This window comes from Dromaius novaehollandiae, chromosome W, assembly GCF_036370855.1.
Source record: "Dromaius novaehollandiae isolate bDroNov1 chromosome W, bDroNov1.hap1, whole genome shotgun sequence".
Taxonomy (NCBI): Eukaryota; Metazoa; Chordata; class Aves; order Casuariiformes; family Dromaiidae; genus Dromaius; species Dromaius novaehollandiae.
This window is the reverse complement of record NC_088130.1, coordinates 28,799,783-28,806,276: the sequence shown is the minus strand read 5'-3', so window position 1 is coordinate 28,806,276 and position 6,494 is coordinate 28,799,783. Positions and strand designations below refer to the sequence as shown.

The 6,494-nt window shown below is 42.6% G+C and overlaps 1 long non-coding RNA gene across 2 annotated transcripts; it reads left to right on the top strand.

Moving 5' to 3' along the window:
* The first annotated feature begins 742 nt into the window (after positions 1 to 742).
* LOC135324162 (uncharacterized) lies at positions 743 to 5,903 on the top strand. 2 transcript variants are annotated; one of them, XR_010385509.1, is made up of 2 exons: positions 743 to 817; positions 4,473 to 5,903. It is a non-coding gene; the product is annotated as an uncharacterized LOC135324162 (long non-coding RNA). The 2 variants fall into 2 exon arrangements; XR_010385510.1 differs by having other exon boundaries at positions 2,540 to 5,903.
* The last annotated feature ends 591 nt before the right edge of the window (positions 5,904 to 6,494 follow it).

Genomic DNA, 6,494 nt, shown 5'->3' with positions numbered 1-6,494 from the left:
ACTTTATTGGGATAAAAGTTTTCATCTTATTTAATGGAATCATAAAATACTTTAATTTGGAAGGGATCTATGGAGGTCACGTAGTCCAGTCTTCTGCTCAAAGCAGGGCTAAGGTCAAAGACCAGGATAGGATGCCCAGGGCTTTGGCTGGTGGCATGTGAAAATCTTCAAGGGTGGAAATTCTGCAGCTTCTCTGAGCTGCCTGTTCCTGTGCTTAACCGCACTCACAGAGGAGTCACTGCCTTATGCTTGAAATTAAAATTTCCCTTGATGTCACTTGTGACTGTTTCCTCTTGTCCTTTGTCCTGGCCCTTTGTACTGCCGAGAAGAATCTGGTTCTCTAGAATCCCCTGTAGGTAGCTGAAGATAGCAATCAGATACCCATGCTTAGTCCTCTCTTCTGAGAACAAGCACAACAAATACACATCCCTGAGCCTCTTTTCACATATCATGTGCTCCAGACCCCCTTATTTCCTTCTTTCTTTGCAGTATCCACCTGATGTTTCTTGGCTTTTATGGAGAATGTAGAGGACTGCTGGCAAATGTATTATATAGCATGAAGGAGTGCTGCTGCAGTGAAATCAATAATGACAAGTATCTCGGATATCCTTAAGAAATGGTCGTTAACAAGCTTTGTCAAGAGATTTCATTCTCAGCTTCAGACAGAATAAAACTCTACTTGAATTTAAAATATGGCAATATTAGAAATGTTAGCAACTTCCTTGAGATTCTCTTTTTTGTCAGGTATGAAGACTCCCCAGCTCTGTAAGAATACTTTGCTATTCTGATGTGCCCAAGGCCTTAAAAGTGACATAAGGTAAGCATCACCACATGATGCAGAAAGCAGTGTTATTCTTATTTGCTTATGGGTATGTTGAGGTGTGGAAAAATTAATGGACTTGGTATGTTCTAAATCAGCAATTCTCAAACTGAGGAAGGGTCTGCTGAGTTAGATCACATTTTGCAGGAGCACAAGAAGTCCCAGGGAAACTCCCTTCAGTCTTTGTTAGAGTCTCTCCCTCTTTCATTCTTTCTCTCATACACCCTCTTTCTCTTTCCTCACATTTTCTAGGCTCCCTATAAAATTCTGTTCTGTCTCATCATACATGTAAAACTAAAGGACTGTGGAGAAGGGCAAATGAGACACAAACTAATATAGAAAAGGAGACCTAATACAAAAGATTGAAAAGACATGTCTAAAAAGATACAGAACTAATATCTCACCTGCTTGATATGTGCTAAACAAGAGTTTTTTGTATATTACAATGTGTTGAGAAAATTAATTCTAACAATAACATGCATAACTCCTGTGTTTATGATGAATTATTTACTATGGAGCAAGAGCAAAATGGGTTATTAAAAGAATCAAGCTGAAAAGGCTAATAGAAACAAAGGTAGGGTGCTGTACTAGAAAATACTAAACCTCTTCCAGTATAATATGGAGAACATAGTGAGTAGTGCTCCTTCTTTTTCCCAGCAAAGCCTGATACTAAGATCAGCCTGAAGGCAGCTAGCCTAGAGGGGAAAGTTATAGGAGGGATCTAGTGAACTGTTCAGGGAACCTCCACTGGAGATGAGGAGAAACAGAAAACGGAACAGGACAATCTCTCGGAGGGCCAAGAGATGAGAACCTTCCCACCTTGTGAGTTTGGAAGGTAGCATTGACCTGGATGTGTCCTCAGGATAAAAGCACATGCAATGGTAGCCAATTTGTCCAGGCTACTGCGCCTTTAGCAGCAGATTACCCTGAGATGCGAAACTCTGACATCTAAAGTCATGGGCTACCAGAGACACCTGGGCTGGGAGAATTTCACCCTTAAGCCACATGCTTAAGAGGCTGTCTCTTCTCCCCCTGAGGACTGCTTTTCAAGAGGAAATAAAAGAAAATGTCACACAGCAGAGTTCTTTCCTTTCTATGGTCTTCCTCCATTCTTGTTTCTCTTTTATGCTATTTCTTTTTCTACTTTTATTTTCAAGTTAATACAAATTCTCTCTTCTGTTTCTCCACTTTGGTAGTTTAAGCTATCTAGTCTCATTGTATGATCACAAAGGTCTAGAGATGAGATGTGCTCACCAATTTCTTAATCTGTTTTCTTGTCTTTACCCTAAGCTATGGTCCACTCCTATCACCCACCCAGCAAGAATTAAAGGTTAGCCTCTGGCTTTAGCACAGGCGCATACTTCCTCCAACAATCTGCTTAACTTGGAGATTGAACGGATCATCCTGCCCAAGGGATGTGTAAATTGTTATGTGGATCAGCCAGTTAAGCCTGTGCGAGCTGGTGTTGCCTTAAGTAAATCATGTAGATACGCCCTATAAGCATGCACTGTGCTTTACTGCATGCTCATTCTGTATATATAACATTATACCTGTTATTCTAATTAAATTAATGGTTACATGCAAAGACTTAACCAGAATATTATTTGAGTAAAGAACTGAAATGTTAAGAAAAGCATAAATGCAGATTTTCTGTGCAGACTTATGGCAGTTCTTTATATATCCAGTAACTACATGATCACAGACTTCTTTTTTCCACAGGTTTCTGACCTCCTCTGCAGGGTTCAGGGAATCTCACCAGGATTTAGTTACCATACTTCATCCAAATATTCTACTGAATACATCTTATTAATTATTAATTATAATCCATTATAGTTAATTATAATTTCTTGCATTTCATGCCATGTATAGCACTTTCTATGATGCTTCTCATTTAAAAAAATCACAAACTCTGCCAGATTATTTTCAGATCTTTGTGGTTATCTTTCCTTAGAAACAGGGAGCTGAGACGTACATGGATTTAGGCCTACATTTTCATTGACTTTGGGTGGCTGATCAGTCATACCTAAACCTAATTTCAAAATATTTAACAATTTGTTTCTCAGCATGGGTTGTACAGCACTGGTTGATTCCTGTTGTCCATCAAAGGAGCATCTCAGTGTGAGCCCTCCCACTCACACTGTGTGCCATGTAACACCCCCCCACTAACTGAACAGAGCGGAGGGAGTAGTGTCACATTGTCACCATTTAGCTATTAAGCAAATTTTACTCAGAGTATCAGCCTGGGCAACTAGGAGTGCTGAGCTCACAGCTCTCTGATAACACTGGCCCTTTGTGGATACCTACTCTAAATACTGAATGTACTAATCTGGGCTCTTTAGTTTAGATACTATTTGGTTTACATACATTCCTCTAACAGAAGACTTTCGCATTAACTTGTTGCGTACAAAAGTAAGTCAGTGCTTCTCAGCCCCCTTGCTACCTCCATTAGCTCTCCATTACTGGAGATTTTGGTATAGGAACAGTTTATTAGAGTGTTGATTGGGAAGAATGGATTTTTCTGATAACCTAGGTAAGCCTCAGACCAAGTCCCTTGGTTGCAGACTCCCCAGGTGCTACCACAGTCTTGGTTCTAATTAACTTGAGCTGCGAACACATGTTGTTCAGATCTGGGTTTGGCTGGTTCTTAGCTTCTGAGAGAGTTTCCTCCTATTCAACACAGTCCTATCCTCCACCTTGGCCAGTTTCTCCAAGCAAAACTATCTCCACCCTCAGCTGTTGCTTTTCCTGTGCAATCTAGCTCCTGTTCTGAGCTTCCCTTCTAACTGCACGAACTGCTTACCCTTTTTTGTTACCTTCTTTCCTTGTCCCAGTGCAAGCGGCACACAAACATTCATTTCCAATTTTTTTTTTACTGTAGCCTTGCTGTGGAATCAGGACTGATTGATAAGCAAAGATTAAAAACCTGTTTGACTACATCACTGGGTTATTCTGCAGGTTGCCTGGAGCTGTGAGGCACTGTGCGTACTAGGGAAAATTTCCCAGCTCTATACCTGGGCATCCTAGTACCCAACTGCCCTTGCAGCTTAACAGGATAACATTGACAACAAGGTTATAAATGAAGGGGGCGGGGAATGACAAAAACAGTTATGTGCAGTTCCAAACTATTTAGCAACAGATTTTTTTCTTAGATTTCTGCTCTGGCTAGCCTTTTCAGACATGTATCAAAAATGCAGCAAGCAGAAATGTGCAAGTGGGCCTTCTTCCAGCTCCCCTGTCTTGGGGGCTTAGCAGTACTGTATTTAAACTTCCGTTATGTTCTTCAGTTAGTACAGTCCTCCTAGGTTAAGCAACTTATTATCCAACAGTGTTTCACAACTTATATAACATTAGACACATTTACTTTATCTATCTGCCACGTTTCAATTTTTTGCAGAAACCATGAATGGTCTAATAGTAGCCTAGATGACGGCTATGGTATCAGTGTGTTTTCTAGAATTTTTTTTTCCTCCCTTTAACAGTTGTGGGGGGCTCCTGGTATCATATAGTCATTTTAAAAAAAAAAAGGTAATAGAGCAGGGAAAAATTTGGAGTTTCAGCCTTTTTCATGTAAGCACTTGTAAGTTTAACAATTTCTGTAGGAAAAGCTTAAGATATATTACATGTTTGTGTTCTGTGTTATATATGTCCCCAGGCCAATGACAAGTAATTGAGAACTGGAAGATGGGCATACAAGAGAACAAAAAGGTAGAAAAAAGGAAATGGACTCCAGCGGAGTGATTCTTACAGTATATAACTGGGGTTGGGCCTCTGCTTGTTGACTTATAGACCATCTTAGCAAAAGTTGTTACCCTCAAGTAGATGCCTTGAAAGTAATACAAATCATGCATCTCTTATAGTACTTTGTATCTCTTTGTATTTATCAATTTGCACTCAGACCTTTCCATCTGTCCCTCTGTCTAGCAATATTAGGGTTTTATTAGTGCTTGACTTCCCTTCCTCTGTCAAAGCACTTCTGTAAGTGAACATTCACGTGAGCCACCTCTCATCTCAAATATCACAGCAAAAGCTAGTGGGGCAAATGTCATTGTGTGTCATACTGTTGTGTGGTGTTTGCTGAAGAGAAGCACCAATATATGCAAATCTGGATTGTGGATTGTGCTCTTTAGTGTTCTTACGATACTGCTCCTTCCACACCTAGTTGAATGCCCTTCCCTTGTACTTGTGGAGGTATCATGGACTCTCTTTTTCCTTCCTTCAACTTTGGAAAGTTGCATTTTCTGGGATTTTTTTTTTCTTGGTTCGGTTAGTTTTCTTCTAAAAAGACTGAAAGTTGAATTGGCTTAGCACAAGGCCTGATGGAATGCCAGAGAGCAGCAGAGGGAAGGATAAAATGGGACTTCCCCCTTCTGCTGATCTTAGTAAGTCATATTGTGTAAATTCACCCAAAAATTAAGTAACTCTGTGCTTGTGCTGCCAGCATCCCATCTCCCTCCTGGTGGTCAATTCTTACTCTCTCCTCTGCTAATATTGATGTATCTGATTCTGCTAGTTCAGGTAGCTTAACTAGTAGAAAACTATTCACCATTTTTTACAGCAAGTTTCTCACCAGGAAGGGAACGCAGCAGCGGCAGTGTTAATTAGATCAATGTGGGAGCAGAGTCTGGGAGCCCTCAGGCACTTTGGTGAGGAACAGAGTGGGGTGGGAGTGTCACAGGGACACATGGACAGATGGACACAGCTGCTTCAAAGGGGGATGTTTAGAGACAGGAGTACCATGGCCGCCATGGGAGCAAGGCTGAAAAATAAGCTTTAAATATAAACTTCTAATTGAAATCAAAGGCAACAACAGCTATTGGCTTACGGCTGCTGCAGCGGCTCCCTAAGACAGGGCTGTATCCTCATTACCATTCCATGCAACTTCAGTGAGAAGCACGGCGGACACCCTCTGGTGGCTGTAACCGCAACAGAAATTATTTTCCATCAATGTAAAGTGGGAGACGGTTTTGTTTGGTATGTATTTCTTGCCCTCTAGTCTTGACTAGAGTCAAAAATACTTGCTGTGCTCATGGTTATTTGCAGTGTAAGGTTTAAATATCTCCAATCATTAAACTTCATGACTTCAGCCTAAAGTCTTTATGGTAATGAAAATAAGTAACAGAAATGCAATACTTGATCTTTGTATTATCTGTTTAAAGCCCGTAAGCTGTCAAATGCTTCCCCCCCCCCCCACCATCCACAGTGAATTTGAGATGAGAAGAGTGAAGCAGAGACTGCTTTTAAAGAAGTTTACTTCTTCGTGCGCAGCTGCGGGACTCACCGACGGGATAAAACCGCGTAGTGAGGAGCGTTTGTCTGGTGCTCGGCGGAGCAGCCCGGGCACCCAACGCAAAAGCTGCAGCCTCGCACGAAGCCGCTGGGAAGACGGAGGACGAGCCCCGGGGGCGCAGCCCGCACGAAGCCTGCCTCAAGGCCAATTAACGCTTCCTCCCGCGCCGGGCGCGGCCAGTCTCCCGGCGAGGCCGAGATGGCGGCGGCTCCGCTCCCCGGTGCTGCCGTCCCGGCGCGCACCGCGCATTGCGGTCGTAGCGGCGCCGATTCGCTCGCTCGCTCCCACCATCGTCTGATTGGTTCCTTGTCCCAATAACTCCCGAGCTGATTGGCTCTGCTTTTGGAGCCGCCTTGCCCCCCCCCGTGGGCGGCCCCCGGCGCCGCG